The sequence below is a fragment of the Grus americana genome, chromosome 13 (genome assembly GCF_028858705.1).
Source record: "Grus americana isolate bGruAme1 chromosome 13, bGruAme1.mat, whole genome shotgun sequence".
Classification (NCBI taxonomy): domain Eukaryota; kingdom Metazoa; phylum Chordata; class Aves; order Gruiformes; family Gruidae; genus Grus; species Grus americana.
The window spans coordinates 16773437-16793358 of NC_072864.1; the positions used below are offsets into that span (position 1 = coordinate 16773437).

The 19922-nt window shown below is 36.1% G+C and overlaps 1 long non-coding RNA gene across 5 annotated transcripts in view; it reads right to left on the reverse strand.

Annotated features, from left to right (window-relative positions):
- Positions 1-19922, reverse strand: part of LOC129212206 (uncharacterized) — a 123614-nt gene that overhangs the window by 73374 nt on the left and 30318 nt on the right. For all 5 annotated transcript variants that reach the window (XR_008579110.1, XR_008579109.1, XR_008579112.1 and 2 more), the window contains one exon: positions 15912-16098. This is a non-coding gene — a long non-coding RNA (uncharacterized LOC129212206). The remainder of the gene's footprint in view (positions 1-15911; positions 16099-19922) is intronic.

Sequence of the window (19922 nt, forward strand, 5' to 3'; positions counted from 1 at the left end):
CCTGCCTCAAGGCCAGGAGGTTGTATATAAATTCTGCACCTGGCTAGGGGCTGGGGGGAATGGGACTAAAGTTTATCCAAAAACTGTATCGAGTCAGTGGTTGTGGACAATGCCATACTAACAAATCCTGAGAGCGAAGGCAGAAAGCGATAGTGCAAGCCTCCCATTGCTTACGCATTTCAGAACTCTCCTTTGTGGAAAGTGCACCTGAAAGATGCTTCCACTGGCACTTGCCTTTTCAAAGGGATACACCAAGCTATAATGAGCTTTAGAGATTTTTCTGCCGGAGAGACCCACGCACTTCTCCAAAATCACAGACCAAAGAACCGCGTTTACTCTTTTCCCATACATACGTGGTATAAACCTGTTGTTTTTTTCTGGAATATAGAATCAGAAGAAAATGACCAGAAGCACTGAGTCAGCTTGCTGATTGTCTGTGATATTTTCAAACTGATTCACCCAACTCACAACCACATGCAAGTAAGGACTGGCTCAAAGACTGATGAGAACCACCACGGACAGGTTTTTCACAATCTGCCGCCTGCACTCGTTTGGCTGATTTCAGTTTTCACAAAGCAGCTGGCAACAGCCAGTAGCAGATAGTGCTCCAAGGTCCATGGAAAACAGAATTAGAAAGACCTCCCAAAATAACACAGAACTGGATGTCAAGGCAAGCTGTGAACATCAAGACATTTGTATTTTTTAAGGACACATCTATATCAAAGCTGTAATTGAGGTCTGTTTCTGCCTTTTCAAATAGTGCCCATACACGAGTCATCACATTCCAAACAATGAATATGGCGTTGTCTTACACCAGCCTCAATTCTATACTAAAATAAAGTCCAAAATTTTGTATGTGTGAATATTACTGCTAATGGCATGCGATTGGCTGCTTTTGCCAATATAAGGTTTAGCCTGAAGCTGATAGAAATCTTTCCACTGGTCTTAGAGCACTTTGTACCTCTGTAAGAGCCAGCAATACCTAGTCAAATAATGAATAAAAAGCACTTTGATGAAATTAGGATATGAAAATTCAGATCTTGTTCATGCACGTTATGAAGTACAGTGACAGTCTCTAGAATAAAAAAAAAATTGTATTATGTTTTGAAGCAAGAAAACCCCATATACTTACATTTCTGCTACTGTTTAGTTTAAAGTCTCCCAGTAACATGCTAACTTCTGACTTCAAGTAGAAGAAGAAATACTATGAATGTAATATCATGCTCCTCCAGTTATATCCTCATTTCAACAGCACTGCTGATTTCAATCACATGGTATTGTTATTGTTGAAGTATTTAAAAAAAAGTTAGTCACAAAACCCACTAAAAAGCAACAATCAATTAATTAATGAAAAACAAGTGAAATTGAAATTAATACTTTGCCTAGGAATTATATGTTATCTTCTCATAAAAATCTCATAATTGGCTTATATATTTTTGCATAAAATTTAAAATTAATACAAAGTTGAGTTGAACAAAGATTTGTACGAGAAGTATAGGCTTGACTTAATTTCTTAGAGGCATTTTATTTTGCATACAAAAAGTATTTCTGTGTGTGCAAACTTGTTAAGAACATAAATTAACTTCTCACACATAAATGGGCTGAGTCAAACAGGAAAAAGCTATGAAATAATTTACTGTATAAATCTCTCAATTTCTATTAAAACAACTAGGTATTATAAATATACCAGCAAAAGACTTCAGACTGGAATCAGTTGGAGTTGCCCATTTGTTTTTATTAGACTGACCACTAATGAATTTTTTTATGTATATGCTGCCAGGAATCCACTGTAGATTAAGAAAAGTGTATGATCCACAATATATGCCCTGGATACATATGTACTTATCTTACTAAGAAAACTAACATATTCACTAAATTTATAGAGGGTGGGACCCAAAATTACAAGACCATCTAGGCTGAAAAGGCACATCTAGGGACGTTTGAGAAGGGCTTAACTCAATCCCTGTGACAATCCTTGGAGATACGAATTTACATCTTCATGCCCCTAAACCTGACTCCCTGTTTGTATTACAGAAAGAGGTCAGAGCCTCTGCTTTAATCGTGTAACCTTGTAATCAGACATAATTTAACAGGGCTATCTCAGCACAAAAAGGTATATGCTTTTGCCTGAATGAAAAAGTTTTCCCTAAACATGTGTTTAAAGGCCTGACCTTTAAGTGCAGTGAAAGCAATCCAAAGTACTCTGAATTTATTGGACTTTGGAAGAGCAGGTAAGAGGTCCTGATTCAGAAAAGCCCATTTTTATCTTAAGCTGAACCATGACATGTATTTAAACTTTAATCGGGGATGTGTACAATGGGGTTGAAAACAGGAGGATCTAGGCCTCTTAGCACTATATACATGGTTAGACTTGCTCTTCGTGGCCTTATGCACCACGGTTACTCTGATTTAGTTATATTTCACACAGATTTTTTCAGCAGATGGAAATGATGAGAGGAAAAGGCAAAGGGCACAGCTTAACATTTTATGACGGAACCCTATGAAACTCTTGAAGAACATTTTGAAAAATAAATATGCACTCTTTTTGGTTTCCTAAAAGTGTCACGATAACGTGTTTTGCAATGGGGGAGTTTTTTAAAAACAGAATAGGGGGACATGGTGATTGACAATATTATGAAATAACCTGTTACATACATATGTTCCTCGGTTGTAATAAAGTCCATATCATATTGATCTGCAACAGTTTTGACTTACTATCTTCAGTTATGCAGTTGCAGACAACAACAATACTCTGAAAAAAGTTAAATAAGATTCTTACAGCTGTTCCCTCATGCCCACAGGAACCGGTAACATGAAAGGTTTAAACTACTGTTTGAATGGAGGCTAATATAATTTCTTTAAGCTAAGTTTGGTTTTTTCTGTCTTGTTCAATTGCGTGGTGGAAAGAACAGAAATGATAGATTTTAACAATATATATTTGTACATGCACACACACAGCACACACACAAATATATACAATACAGATATTATTTCTCAAAATGTACTAGATTTATAATCCTAAATCTCAGTCTTCCAGAAATTTACAGCATTGATTACCTTATGTTTATGAATATGTTATTTGAGTCAATGAAACTAGTTATGTGTCTTTAGATAAGCAGATGCATAACAGCATGTAAGGACTTACTCGCTGAAAGTAGTGCGGGGAAAAGCAAATCCATTATCACATCTATTCGTAATTCACCTAATATAAGTCAAAATATAGTGAGTCAATCCCCTGCACACCTTAGTGACATGAATGGAGCTATGCTGATTTACACCTATTGAGACCAAATAGATGTAAAGATAAATTCTGATCCTTGACACAATCCCGCAACTTCCATCAGTCCAAATACGGAATCTTGTTACATTGCCATTTTTGAAGATTCAATGAACTGGAGAAGGAATGTGAAAATACTGATTATTTTTTCTTGTCAGATGACTAGTTAAAAAACCCAGAAGTTAAACGAGTTATTAAAAGATCTTCTCATAAAGAAAGTTTAATTTGGGGAAACTAAGAAAAAGAAAGGGAGAAAAAAAAAAATAATACCCAAGGATTATTACCCAAAGATACTCCAAATATAGCTTACGATGAATTCCATTCCCTTCAGCAAATAACATTTAAATACTCCATACAAAGGAGAAGGCTAAGGATGTTTCACCCCAAAGTAGCTGATGACGTGGGGGTAATACAGTTCCTTGAGACATCAAGGGTCCTTGGTTAAAGTTGAGTCTCTGATGGAGTCAGTGCACGGGGAGAAATTCAGGCTTTTCTGTCTCCCTCACACATGTTCGAACTACTAGGATGTGAGAATGATTCCTTCTCTGCTCAGTGATATACAAGTCAACCATGTAAAGTGGATCATCATCAAGAAGATGAGAATCAGAGTACACATCGTCTTGTGGAAGGGTGAGGGCATTCTCTTGGAAGGCAAGAAGACAGATGTGCTTGAGCCAAGGCATCTCACGGCATTTATTTGGTAAGAGGACACAGCCCTCACATAGTTCTGTGAACTTAGCCTTTTATTTCCTTGGCTTCCATTACAATGCACAAAACCAAAACATTTCGAAATGTCAAAACAGTCATTTTGACATTTTCAAAATGAAGCATTTCAACATTGTGTTGAAACGTTTTTGTCAGTTTTGTTTCTACTCAGATTATTTGTCAAATAGTTTCAGCCACTCTGAAACTTCTTTGTTCAGAAATAAATGTTACCCTGATTTTTTTCCCCCCTTAGCTTTGATTTTCAAATAGCTTAGCCACAGCCCTACTTATACTCAGTAAAATTTTTGTTCTATTTTATTTTAAATGGTAATTTTACGTACAAGGCTTGCTGTAATCTGCAATGCAACAGACTGCTTAGTCAACACCAACCCTGTGAATGTTTAGGAGACCCTATGGTGTTTAGAAGGAAACAGGATATGTAACATTCTGCTAATTGAATAAGACAGCTTTTATTACTAAGCAGTGTCTTTCCATTTCCCACTGTAGTCAAGATATTTACATATACCTAATGTTTCAATTTACAGGCTATAAACAGCCAAGTCATTGTAAAGCAATTAATAATTGCTAGTGTATTCGCATGGAAATTATTCAGCAATTAATATTTTACAGGAAAGAGTAACAACTAAGTTTGGCCTCACAAGACAATCTGTTGAGTGCCATATTTCCTAGACCTCAGAAGCAACAGACTTAAAAAAACAGACTGACATTGCTCTAAGATGATTAAAATCCAAAATTTTCAGTAATTCATTTCTACACATTTAGGTGTGTGACTTATTTAGGAGCCTTAGCTGTAGGTCTGAATCAACAGTAGAAAAGCATGCTGAAATGAAATGCCTGTATCATTCAGATCAACTGAAATGAACACTACAAGTTTCAAGGAATCTCTATGGTCTTTCAGTCGGTGTGTTTTCATTTAGAGAACAGAGCAGAAAGACCAGTATTGTACCATCTCACAGCAGGGAAATTGCCTTAAAATGTATATTTTGGGTTATTAATCTGTTTTGAATGTGTTGAAGATCCAGTGATATCAAAATATATCTTACAAGCTTTACTGAAATCTTGAGAATGTTATATAAAAAAATGGCAGACTCAACATAAATGATGACATGGGAGTGTATACACTCAGGCTATGTAATTAGCTGGAAAGACAATTTAAAGGTAACTCTGGATTAAATGTTCTCCTGACTTTAAGGGGACAGTTTCAGCCATAGTCAAATATGAGCACGTGCTTCTAGACACATAGCTGATTCTTCCTTTCGACAATGTAAATATTATATGGTGTACTAACTGTAGTAGGAATTCTATTGTGTGCATGTAATTTTGACTTATAAACAGAAATGGAATTTGTAGCTGTTTAAAGACATAACCTATGTAAGACTACAGAAAATTTTAATCCAAAAGGTTTTTTTAAGCAATAAATTATTGCAGTTTATAATCAGCCTTATCAATGCTCCTATTATTAATCCTTTGCACTGGAGTTATTTTGCTGACTCTACAATTAATCATCATCAATATCACTTCCATTGACATGTCAAAGAAAATAAATTAAATAAAGCAGAAGTTTTTTCTACTGAATTAAAAAAAAAAAAAGAAAAAGAGGTTTTCATTACAGGTATGCTCTAAAGCACAGTGAAGTCAAGAGGCAATTTCACGGTCTTCAAGGTACTAGGTATTTCAATTCCTAAATTAAACTAACAGTAGCAATTTCCCTATCATCCACCCAATCCTGAGTGCTTCACAGGGATAAAGAAAATACATTTATTCACATTTACCTTGTATAGTAATTATGCATTTTATCAACTTTTTTACGCTCAACCAAACCCTACAATCTAGCATGCAAGGAAATTTTGCAAACATGACCTGTGCCCGGAAGTCACTGAAGAATATATGAGAAAGGCTCATAAAATATCATACAAAGACTCAGACCCAACTTACAGTCAACAGGCTTCGAGACCTCATCAGTGACTGCAAATGGCAAGGAAGACATTTGGATGACTGAATTGTAAAGGAACATTGTATTTCTCAATGTCAATGTGATTACTCAGGAACTTCGGTGAGCATGCATTCTTAGCTGGTTGTGGGATCAGGACCCTATATTGCCACTGGTATTTTCTCCAAAAACGTACACTACTATGAGCTTCTAGAATCAATATTCAGAAGATGCACTCTGACAATAAAATTAAATTTTCTAACAGAGTGTCAAAATCCAGCTCAAGAGTCTCTTAAAACTTCTGTCTTCAAGAAACAAGAAATTTCAAAGATTACAAAGAAGGGAAAGAAGCTATATTTCAAAATACCTGTGAAAAAAATTAAAGCTTGTTGGTTTTAAGCTTTTCTTGTCATCATTCATTAATTTACTTGCTCACTCAAATCCTCAAGAGAGTAAGACCCAAATCCTGACAAAGTCACTGCACAGAACATTATTTTTAATTTTGCACGTGTTGCTCAAAGCCTTGTGCTCAGAGCTACAAGAATATGTCTAGTCTCAGAGTCAAACAAGGTGCAGTTCCTTACATTGACTGGTAACTGTTAGTAATACGAGCAAAAGACATTGCACGGCTGGTGCCAAAGCTTTGAACAAAATTACTTCCTTTAACACACCACCACCTTAATTATGTGCTGGGGAACATAAAGCAGGTCAGACAATTTGTACTGGGACATCATAATTCCATCAGTATAATGCTGACATTGCCAAAGATTTATGAATGGAATGTCGTAATTATTTTTTTAGTAAACATATCAAGTTTCACTAATGGGGGGGCTGGAAGTACTAATTAGAGCTTTTTTTTTCATTGTATCATATAAGATGTGGGGAGAACAGGGTGGAGGGAAAGGATCTGTGACAAAAACAAGCACACACACAATTTATGTATGGCCTGTAATTCAAGCAGATGTTCTTATATAAGGGCTGCAGGGATTAAAGCCTTTCTGCACATAATTCCATTTGCTAACTACCTTCTGTCTGCACAAACCTCCCAGGCCATGACAGCCTTTTGCTAAGCTATGTTTCTTTCGAAGCAAAAAGGTACAGAAGAAAAAGAATCTTAAAAATTTCTGCTGTTAAATACCAGAGTTTGGCAGCTTGACTGAGGCTCTTTAACCTTTAACCAGCTGGGTGATTCCACTGGAGGTTCCACTGGAATTATTATAACTGCGTCCAACAAGCTACAACACTGGCAGAGTTTCCTTTGGAAATCCAGTCCAAACAGCACTTGACCATAGTAGGCACACATACACTGGTACTGCGCAAAGAAATCGTAGGCATGCTAAACCTGAAGAATTCACATTAAATAATATCCAGAGTTGGTGTCTATGCTCAAAGATTTGTCAAGATAAATAGGCAGCTCAAACAGGAGAAAGGAAGAGGGAAACCAGTTAAGTGGTCAATATTACAGTACTACAATATGGCAACATCATGATACAACGGCAATACTACAAGTTGGGGGCAGAACATTCCAAAATTACTATTTTTAATACTTGCCTGACAAACTGCATCCAAAACGAAAGGACTGGTCATAACAGTGAAGAATTCTAAAGCTTTCACTGAAAATCATATTCACGTATCTAAAGAAAAAAGTTGGCCAAAACCATTTTCTTAGACACATTGGTGCAATTCCACCCTGACATCATTGTAGTAACTCAACATTCACACCAAGAAATATCCAGGTATGTCTTCAGCCAAAAGCTTTTTCTATGATCACTTGTAGTCAGATACTGGACATTCTATGAAGGAAATACAACAAATATAATTTGAGTAGCAAGAAGGAACTGTTCAAGACTACAGATCTCTGTCATTCTTCCTTCTCCTTGAAAACCAGAAAAAATACACCAAGATAATCTTTCTAGAACAGTGTCATGACTTTTCTACCACATTTCCTTCTTACGAGTAAGGAAGAAGAAACAGCTATGAACTAATTCTTCTGGCACTCTGTCATGCCTTTACAAATGGAATAATTGTAACAATAGCACAGTCCTTGTACTGTGTCTTAAATAATGCTCCAGCTCTCTATATGGAGAGAGGCAGAAAGGAAGTGGAGCTGGAACTGAATTTTCACAGTGCTCTATGTCATGTTGTTAACTAGCTTAATACACCTTTTTAATGAATAGAAAAGATTAATCAAAATTTATCGCTGATATAGCTGGTGTAAATTGTGTTTTTGTTGGATTTCATAAAAAAGCTAAATGCTGCCCCACCACCATCCACAAATGACTTAAAGAGTTTTAAATACATAATTTCAAGGACATCTTTAGCCACATCTATAGATAATGAACTGACAATCTAGTTCAGGAATATTTTGTATAATCATCTTTTACAGTCGCTCTGCTTCATGAAAAGTTTCCTGAATATGTTGCACAAATGCTACAGATTCTTGGCAGCATGCTCCTCAGTCCATCTCAACATTTCTCAAATTATGCCTGAAATAAAAGAATTTGAAGTAAAGCACATAGTCAAGGACATGATCCTATAAATGTGACAGCTAATGTAAAGTGATAGGATAGATTTCTGATCTCAGAATAAAGATTAACATTAAATCTTTATCCAGATATTGGCTTTCAATTATCCGCATATTACAGCACTTCCAAAGAACTCTGGATAGCATCCAGATAGCTTGGGATCACTTATTTTCTCTGAAAAGGCTTTTAATATGTTGATCATAGACACTCCCATCTTCTTGTGCTTCAAATATGTGACAGAAATTAAACTTCTTTTTTTATGCCAGCCAGCTGCAGCACCTACTCTTGCGTTCACTCTTCATATTTCACTAGTGATGTGCAGCTTTGTCGAACAGCTCATGGGCACGTTATCTAATTGTAGTCTTCCTATTAATGCGTTCGTCTTCAAGACACTGAGTATAAAATGGAGAATGGTACTGAATTATATGCTTCAGTAGTACCAGTATGAGTACCACATGCAGAGGAGGGGGTTTATCCCACATCACACTTGAACTGCCTTAGAAATTTTGCATATAAAGGATGAAAAAACCCCAATTATTCTAGAGACAAAAAGACAAAGCATACTTATTTTTCTCTGGGTTATATTGTGAATAAGATACTAATTCACTAATTTATTTTTTTTTCAGCATGTCAAAAACAACCAATCCTCAAAAGTTGTGTTTAGTCAACGAAAGTAGCACAATCAGGGCATGACAGTGGAAGTTTCTGAGAACAGGACAGACATTGAGAGATCACCACTCAGCTGTGAGATCTCCTTCAGTGACACAATGATCAACTGTACGTGGTGTCACAGGAAAAACCTGGATAGGAACTTTCTTCATAATCTCAAAGGAGAAGAAAAATGCTCAGAGTGATTTAAATAGGAAACAATGTACCCTGAATCTTTTCCTATCTTATTCATATTTATATTTTTGCTTCTAAGATTTGTATGCTTTTGCATCAGATTTTAGAAGGATTTTTTTTAGTGTGAAAGCTACAGGTAAAATGAGATTAAGGTGAAACTACGAGCCCATTTGACATCTATTTTTGGTAATATAAGGTAGAAAATATTTTCTTGTTCAATTGTAATCTGAAATCTGCACTGAATCCAGTGTGCCTACACAAAGCATTAGAAAATCTCATATGACATTTTTGTAGTATTTTCAAAATTGTTTCATAATTATTTTTAAGTACTTACTTTAAAAATACTTATACCTTCACTGAAAGAAAATGAGTGGGGGGAAAGATATTTCTTCCTTTTTATATCACAGACTAATACCTTCTTCCTACTACTTTTAAACACTTAATTGGTGAAGAGCACATCATGAGAGATTAAAACATAGGATAAAAATACAAGCTGACATCTTGGAAAAGAAAACAGATGGTGAAATGCCAACATTACTGGTAGTAACAAGAAATTCAGAAGCGTAAGAGGAAGCAATAGTACAGGGCACAACAACAGCACCAAATGAAACTTTTCTTCTGTACAGCGTTAAAGACTATTACTTGCCTGGATCAAGGACTTGTGCCACCAGTGGTCTTGATAAGAAACATATGGATGTATTTTACATTGGTGTGAGGATGCGATTCTGGTATTATTAGATCAGTCGACAGCATTCCCCCCAGGGCATGTTGTGAGCATAATGGTATTAATTCTACTTCATTTGCTCCAGCTTAGTTGTTTCCTTAGTATCACAATCCTTGTAATGAAAAGACAGAGGTCAGAAAGCTTTCCAGTGGACTGAAGTTCCACTGCAAGCCATTGGGATGCATATTCCTAAATCACTCTGTTGTAAGGGAGAAATTATTAAGAAACAACACATAATTTTACTGGTTGCAGAGACTCAGTTGTGCATCTCGGTGCTGTAACCTCTCATCACACACTGTGCCAGGCACCACACTATTTTGTGAATATTTGTGCGATCAAAGGATTGCACATGAGTGGAAGGGTGAGTAGGGAGAATCCACTCACGTATATGGAGTACTCCGAAGGGTTGGTTTGGTGACAAAATCAAGTTTCATTCTAACAATCACGTAAGTCAAAACCAGATATTACACCCATCTATAGTTGTTAGACAAAGGGATTCTGAGCTGTCTGCAAACTTTACCTTTGTCAGCTACAGCTTTTTCTTAACCTAAAGGATTTTTTGCACTCAAAAAATCTATAATGCCTGCTGTGTACAGAGTTTGCAAAGATTTCTAATGAGAGCAAACTCTTAAAACCCCTCTTCTTTTTTTAGATAAACATATTTGATCTTTCCAGTCATTATCATTTTAACTTGCAAAGTGACATTATGCCAAAAAGAAGGAATTCATAAATTAGTTCCAATTTAGAAAGTTTTCTTGTCATTGTATAAATGACAGATCTTTAAAAAGATGACTTAAAATGAAATGCAATAAAAAAAAAATTTCACTTTTGTGGCAGGTTTTTCTTTTATCTTTTTTTTTTTTAAGACTGAAAGAATAAAACAATGTGCTATCAAAAAAGAAATGAGTAGCACAAAAATTACAAACGTGCATGGACAGGAAACTCATTTATATTCCCAGATTGTTTTAGGAAAGCTAAATTTAGTCGGGACAGTAACTAAATAAAATGTAAGCAAAAAACACTTTGCAAAGTGAAATTCACTTGTCAACAGAAATTAATAAAGCAGGATTTACATCCAGCTTTTTATTTCAAAATCTGCTGGTCGCTAGAGCTATTGATATTTTGGATGCAAATCTGCCCTCCTGAACTCAAGTCAAAATTTGCTAATCATGTTACTGAGCCGATGTGTCACCCATACATTTTGTTTCTATTCTTTTTAAGGATTGTAAAATTTAGAGGCAGAGTTGGGTCTGGCTTTCAAATACCTTTAATGTTTGGAAGCACTTGATTTGAATTCCTTGGGCAGAGTGCATTCCTGTAATGAAAAAGATGATATGTGGAGAAGTATGAAAAAAGATCACGAGCACGAATGATGCCAAGGTGACGGAGTGGAAGCTAATGGAAGACTTCCATCAATGAAGGGGCGAAAACAAATTTAGGGTTATGTGGGAAGACTTTTCACACTAGGAAAGCATTCTTAGTTTTGAAATATTCAAACAAGGTACCACTCCAGGCAGTGACTACAAACAACTGCTGGGGATTCTGGGACCAAAGCGATCCTTCAGCAGATTCATTACTTTAGCTTGATCTCAGCTCAAAGCATTGTTTATCAGGAGTCCCACAGGGCTGTTCTAGGATCGTGGATGGCAAACTCATTAAAAAACTTACCAATGCACTGAAACTGAGCAATTTAACCACACAGCCATTAACCTATAGGAAACAACTTCCTGACATCATCTGGCATCCTGCTAACTAGCCAGAGTTATGTACAAGCCTTAAACTCCAAGATCTACCTGGCATGATAACATGTACTTTCATGATTAGTAAGTACACGCTTGGCTCTGTAATCCTGAGCTTTCACTACCTTGCTTTTTTATTTCTAGGTGTCTTTTCTGAAAGTTTAATAACTGCCAAACCTGCAATTAAAATTAAGCTAATCAGTGCTCTGCTCAAGACCTCAGGTTTTGACTATTCATTTCTCAATGAGTTTTCATTACTATTTTTTATGAGTTCTCACACAAGAAATTTTAGCTTCCAGTTTTAGGCAAAAGAATTTTAGGAGGGAGCTATTTTTTCTCACTCAACATCTCACAGTACTGTCTTATGATTCCTGCTTCACCACACACTGTGAATGGCAAACAAATTTATTTTTGAAGCACTTTCATCTTTTGCAGCTCTGTAGAAGCTTCAGTTGAAAAGCAAGTCTTTAGGCAGCTTAATGATAGCAATGTGTAGGTTTAAAAAAATACATCTGTCACAAGCTAGTAGATATCAAAATACAATAAAATACTTTGAGGTTCTTTGTATTGCAAATTGGTACATAATTTATAGAAAACAGGTTTCTGTAAGAAGTCAGCGCTACCATCAGCTAAGAGAATGTGCAGATGTGCAGATCCACTGCCATAGTGCTAGTCATTTTAACATAATCCATTATTTCTCTCTGTAAAATTAGTGATTGCAGGACACAATTTCCAAGCTTCCTTTTTGATTGCCTCTTTCATAGTGTGACAAAATTTGTCTGTCAATACCTGTTTTTGTAAGGGAAAGCTGAACATACGAACTTTCTGGATGTAATCTAAAACTATATTTCAGACTAGTCATGAATGTATCATTAATTCTTGAGATGCATTTCTTCTAAACAGACAGTTCTTGGTTACAAGCAGGTTCCCTAGTTGGTTTGACCAAATGCAGAGGATCATATAGTGGAGTTACGGCCACTGATCGTCTCTGTTTATATGGGTATACGTATGTATGTGTGAATGCATATGTGTGCACATATATGTACAGAATTATTATTCTGAAGAGAATAATTGCAACTGAAGACTTTTAAAGCTGAAAGTACATTCTACAATATTAGAATTAATTAACTGCTTAGTTAATTAACAGCTGCTGTGATGAAAAACCTGCTAAAATACTGTCAGAAAGTGAATAAAAAAAGAAGGAAGCGGGGCACAAAGAAAGTAACGTCTAAAGGTTAAAAATATTTGCCAAGCTCATTTGTGGTCATGTCTGAGGAGAATATCTATATGAGAGGACATCATGTACTATGATCACAAGAAATAATTATTTGATGCACAGACGGATTCTGAAAACTCTGCTTTCCTGATCTCAAAGGAAATATAGGGTTTGCATCATGCTTTGAGAAACCTTGAAAATAGTATTTTAGAGGTGAGTTTCAGATCAGAGTGGGGCGTCTATGAGGATATACACAGCTGCATTAAAAAAAAAGAAACGGGGAGACAGCCTAATCAAGTACCAGCCAGTCTCCAACAAGTCAGAGGATAGATAGGAAACCAGTATCAGCTTTCAAAAGAATCTTAATAAAACCATCAAAATCTGTCTTATTAATATTGCACATGAGATGGGACACCTCTAAGCAAATGTTAAGAGGACAAATATCTCATGTTAAGGCAATAACATACAACCACATAGTATCCGTTGAGATATTGTTCTAGAATAAGCTTAACAAATAACCTAGAACTAACCTGGTTTCACAAAAGAGCAGTTTAGATTCTGAATACAAATGAGTCATGAAAAGAAAAACATTCTATTACTCCTTTACACCTCTTATATTAACTAGAAAAACAAGGTAAATTGAAAAAGTTAGGAAGAATTCCTGCCTTTACATAAGAAAATTCCCTTGACTATGTTGAAGCACACATTTCACCTTCGGTATTGGATGTACAAGGGAAGACCATCGGAACTGGACATAAATACAATGACACTACTGGATCAGCTTCTAATAATAATCAATTTAATTTTTTGAACAATAACTGCTGCAAAAGTATGAAGAGTTCATAGTCTTCCGTAGGTTATAACTTCATTCTTCCAAAATAACACATTCAGAAAACATCTGCCTCTTCAAGCAACCGACCATATTTCAGTGGGGAATCTTGGATCTGAGTCTATCCATTACAATTTCAAGACAGTGAAACTGCAACTGATAGAAACTTCAACATGATTAGAATGATCAGTTATCCCCACATGTAAACTTTTCTGTTTTTCATTTTTTCCTTGTGTAGTAGACCTCCTTTTATTACTTTAATGGCTACATTTAAGGCAGAAAGTGAAATGATTTTTAGGATAATGTTTTAGTGCCTGTTTCACAATGGTTTTTATTGAGCTGTAAAGCACTTGCATGCACAGAGAAAAGAAGGTGCATTTTAGAAATAAAACTATTAAGTAACATTATCTTGCCATGGATCTTTCCCACTGGGATAGAGGAACCATTTGAAATGCATAACTGAATTCAATTAAAATATGATAAATTTTGATCTCCATCTTACCCACATCTTCAGCATTGCATGCTGATCAAGAAACTAATAAAAGCATGACTGTTTATGTTTAGAAGCTTTTGTCTGATCATACGTTGTACAATGCATTCATATTTTCCCCTACTACTTATAATAGGGAATAACTTGAATATAACAGCCTCCACCTAGAAAGGTGGATGGACATGTATGTCCCCATATCTAATCACCAGTATGCGGTCCATCAGGAGCAATCAATGCTACATGCCATTCCCCAGAAGATATGCCTTTGCATATCATGGCAAGAACAAGAGGACTTCAGATTACAGAACGAAATGACCACTTGTATCTGACACAAAATCACAGAACTGTGTATCCAAAGCAAAACTCACAGAAACAACTTCATCATAGTGTTTCTTGGGGCCAAACCGTAAGTACCGTAAGTATATATATCTTCTTTCCTATAAGCAGGTATTGACGGAGACCTTGGAGATATGCCTAGTAATGATCTTGAAAAGATTGTTTACTGATTCACTCTAAAGAGGAGAGAAACTGTCTTCTTTAGTTAATTGAGAGTTAAGTTCGTATGTATTTCTGAAATACAGGTTGCATATCCATTTTGTAGGTCACTGGATCCTATGAGTGATCTGCACACGGAGATTAACAATGCCTTTTGAAGTATATTGGTTGTCCTATCACACTTGTGAACACTGCCTAATATAGAAAAGTAATATTGCAACCCAAGTACACAGTAGGGAAACACCGTTTGTGCTTTACAGATGGCCAGCTGACACATGAAGAAATGAAGTGATTTTTCCAATGTCAAACGAGAAACCTGTGTCGGAGTGGAGAAAATCTGGGCCTTCTGAGTCTTGGCTGATTTCCTGAACAATCAAACTATTCTTCTGTTCTGGCAAGAATAAACCTCTGGTTGCAAATTGGATTGGTGAAAGCATCAGTTCATCATGGGATGAAAAACAAAAAAGAGAAGAACTATCTGACACAGTGTAATATAACCTGTACAGCAGCTTTCTTCTCCAAAATTATATCCCAAAATCTCATATAAAGTTAAATAACACAGTAATTAGGGAAAAAAAAAAAAGAGCAAAATAAAAATTAAGTATCTTAGACAAAGAGGTTTCAAGTGAGGCATGAAAATAAATGTAGATAATAATTATCACTTATGCAATGCTTTTAGTCTTCAAAATGCTGTATAAATATTACTTTAAAAATCCTCACAACACCTCATAAGGTGGGTAAATATTAAGCATAATGTAATAAGTTATACTTTCATATGATTTAAGCCAATTTTCATTCCAGAAAACCAAGGAAGGAAAAAAAAAAAAAAGATTGGAAGGCTAAAAGAGTTTGTTTAAAGCACCTGAGCTGGCCACATTCTACAGAAGAAAACCTACCCTGCCACCTAAGAGGACTGTAATTCTCACAGGCGCGTATGAGCTAGCTTTAACTCATCTAGTACGGACTCAGCACAAGCACAGCAACTAGGGTTCAACAAGACTGCAAAGTCTATCCCAGACTCCAGGTAAATACCGTAGGATAGTTAGCTTGGATTGCATCAGTACTACATCATTACTAGCAGGATACATGTTAGCTAATTAAAAGCTGACCTGAGTACCTTGTACAAAGGGCTGTCGTACAGCTAGAACGTAGCATGGGCAGATCCAAAGCTGGGAGTGGAACTGCAGAGCTGGCTCCAAAGTTTTCATCCCACAGCTCAGAGGCGACCGTGCAGGCACACACGGCGAGGCTATTTCACACACGATGGAGCTGCAGTGGAGATGGAGCTCTTACACCTGCAGAGCCTGCCAAAATAATGCAAAAGGAGAGGTGGTAAGTCTAATCAAAGACAATGTTTTGAGTTGAATAAAACACTTAACTGCATGGAAAATTCCATTAGGTTGATTAGATACTTGCCTTAGGGCCCTCTTAAAACAACTGTTAAAAAAAAAAAAGATAGCTATTGCAATGCGGCTTAAAAATATTGGAAAAGCAGGAAATGGAGCTTATTAGAGCTCAAATTAGATCCAAGATTTATGTGAAGAACATTTGGCCTCTTTAAAAGGCCTGCTTAATCCCTAGATGGTTTTTATTGTTTCTATTATTATTATTTATTTATACAGTGCCATAGGTATACATGGCACTTTACAGACAAATAAAAAAAAACATGGGTCCTCCCCCAGAGAGTTTACAATACCTGATCCGGCAAAGAGTTAAGTACATGAGTAACTTCATTTGCAGGACTAACCTCCCTTGGAACCAATGAGAGTTAAAAAAAAACCCAACCAAACCCACAACAACTTATTGACATGATTATCTCTTCCAGATCGGACCCTCTGGTCTCAGACATTCAGTCTTAAGTCACAGGTGTAGAACCCAGTTCACAGGAATAACTACTCGAGTTTTGATAACTTCTGTTGAGCAAATCTTACCGTAGTATTTTGTTCCAGGCTACGTGTGATAAAGATAAGCCAAAGCAACAAAGGGGTGAAGCTAAACTGTTTTCATACAGCTAAGTTAGCTTCGGTGAAAGTCTTTTACTAGCATTTGTAATACTTTCTCAACTGGAGCAGCAACATTAGTCAGTGATTGAGAAGCAGCTACGTGACACGGTTTAGTGCAAGACAGAGAAGCTGCACGTTGTCTGTGTTCCTTCTTACTGCACACCAGTGTTAACGAGCTGCTTCTTCAGGGTCGACTCTATCTGCGCTCTAAAACTACTGAATCTGAACATTATTACAGCACGTGTATTATACTTCAGGTAGAAACCAGAAGTAACATTGTGCAGAAGTGTCCTCTCTTCTTTTACTTTGCAAAAGCAGCACTTCTGGTTCCCATTAAAAACCCCCAAATACTGTTGGCTTTTGTTTGGAAGATGAGAGGACTCTATTCTCCTCCTTACTGTCCTGATGCCCCTATTCCTGTGAATGGAAAATTGGAGCTACCTCAAGCTACTTCTCTTTTGGAGGGTAGTAATGACTACTCCAAATGTGCAACCCTATTTGCCTGCATATAAACTTTTAATAATGTTCATTAAACTTTATTAGAATTGTACGTGAAGCCAGATCAGGGTTACAAATTAAAACCTCAATCCTGCAAACACTTAAGGAGCTTTATTCATGTGAGCAAAAAAAAGATTTCTCTTTCTATACTCACACACTTAAACTAAATCTGTAACCTAAATAAAATGTTGGGGTTTGTTGGTTTTTTTTTTTAATCCTCTGGTATTAAAGTTAAAAACATATAGTCAAGGAAGAAATTATATGTTACTAGAGCACAAAAAAAGCAAACAATTCCCCAACTTTTTTGAAATTGCATCTTTTTTTAAAATTATCATTATGTGGAAAAAATTTCTGGTGCAACAGACTTGGAAAAGTCAACAGACAACTGAACTATGACTGTATGCATGTAATGATATACAAAAGTCCTGGTCAGAAGAGACATTGTAGAAATTTTGCAATAAACTTTACGGGCAAAAGGAACAAACCTACACAGGCTGATACAAGTGAAGCCAGTAAGAATTTCCCCATTGATAAGCTTTGAATCAGATGCAGAGTGACCAACAGAATTGCGGAACTGCAAGAAAAAGCAGCCATAAAAGGAGAAAGAGTTTTTAAAGAAAACAGACATGAGCATCATAAAGCCAAGGTCAAACTCCATCACCAAGATGGAGTATATGTGAAAGAGTTGTACCTCTTTTAGGGCTAAGTACAGTATTTATGATTATTTATTTATCTTGAAACAAAAGGTAAATTAATCCATTTATTTTAAAAAGCGTGTTTTTATTACATTGAGTAATTTCCTTTGAAAAAGAAAAATGTTTCCCAAACCCATTAGCAGTTAAACTAGATTTTTTTTGGTTTATATCTGAGATGAGATTGCGTATCATTATTCATGCATAATCTGATTCCAAATGATTCCTTGTTTACAATTTGTTTTGTGCATTTTCTTATGTAAGCAAGAATTAATATACTCAGGCATGGAAGAAATATGCTATATTATCTTTTATTGCATTTCTTTAGAACATGCCATACGTCTTCTTTAACTCCCCAATGACATTCAAAATAGCCTGAGGAAAACACAAATAAATACACATATAAACAAAGACAAATACACTAATAGGAAAATGATATAAGATGCAGACTTGCATATAGGTATATTAAACACGTGTAATATAAGCAACAGAAATCATAATCTGACTCCAAATTTTTGAATAAACATAAAAAATTACTTAATGTTTGTCTAGGTTGGATGATAAGCAACATTAAAGTACTGACACACAGCCACAGCTTGCTGTCCGACAGCAACCGATGACAAAACCTCAGATCTTCCATTTCGATTTCTCTGTGTGGGAAGACCCCACCACAATTAGCACACTCTTTTCTAAATACTAGCACCCTCCAGCGTGCACACCCAGTAACACACACCCCGGCCCTGGCTGGGCAGGGACCTTCCTCCTGCAAGGGCTGGAGCCCTCCCAACAGGAATCGGGATTAGATGTGGAGTGGCAGAGGTTTTGGTACAAACCCAGGATTACATGGCTTCGAATTGTGGTGTTCATGGAATGCTGCACGTGTACAAAGATCTGGCAATTCTGATAGCCAGAATAATTCCCATGAGAAATTACTGTGAAAATTCAGAGACTTACCTGCAGATCCACCCTTTCTAACCCCACCAGGTTTCCTGTCCTCACTCTAATTTCTCCCACCTGCTATTCCTGTTACATATTTTCAAGTAGCTGAAGGTCCCAGACCACCCTGACTCAATACAACCTACCTGATTCTTTCCCTTTTGACTTTGTCATATATTTTTACCATGGTGAGTCACAGAACCTGAAGCCTTTCTTCACATGTAGGCAGGCATCTGCCCTGAATTCCTCATTTTTGATTGTGAAGAAAAAAGGACAAAAGTGTTTGGGTCTTGGGTTTTTGGTTTGGCTTTTTGGTTTTGGTTGTTTGGGTTTTTTTTGTTTTGTTTTGTTTTGTTTTTTTTTTTTTTTAAGACAGAAAGAACGTATGCATTACAGTAGGTGAATTTGGAGTATGGTAAAACTCAAAAGATTATGTCCCACATAAGCAATTTAGGTTCATTTCTGTGCTTTTTAGTGCAATATAGTTTTGATACTTGTTATTTTTGGATTTTGAGTATATGGAATGACAGGAAAAAATCTTAATATTCAGAATGCTAAAAGACTGTTTCTCCTTGAGTAGTTAATAATCCAAAAGTTTCTGTTTCTTTTTTGCTTTTGCCATCCATAGTCATACTAATCTTTCTCTCTCAACAGTTAGATTGATTTTTACTTATTTTTACAGTTTTTTAAATATTTGCAGTTATCATTGATTTCTGCCTACATGTAATAGTGTATTTTTGTGGCATTCTAAGAAATTAAAGTTCATATGGTCTATCTTTCCAAACCACCATTCTGCAAAAGTAGTTCTCAAATTCACATACAGAAAGATGAAATAGATAAAATATCTCTGAATGAATTATCTGTGCTAGTAACTGCGTTGTAAAGTTTGACCTTATGAAACAAATAATGCGATGACCGCGGAAACTAGACCGTTGGAGGTCTATGATATTTCAGGGCCTGCCACAGTGTCCCTCTGAATGCTCCTCAGAGATATAAAAG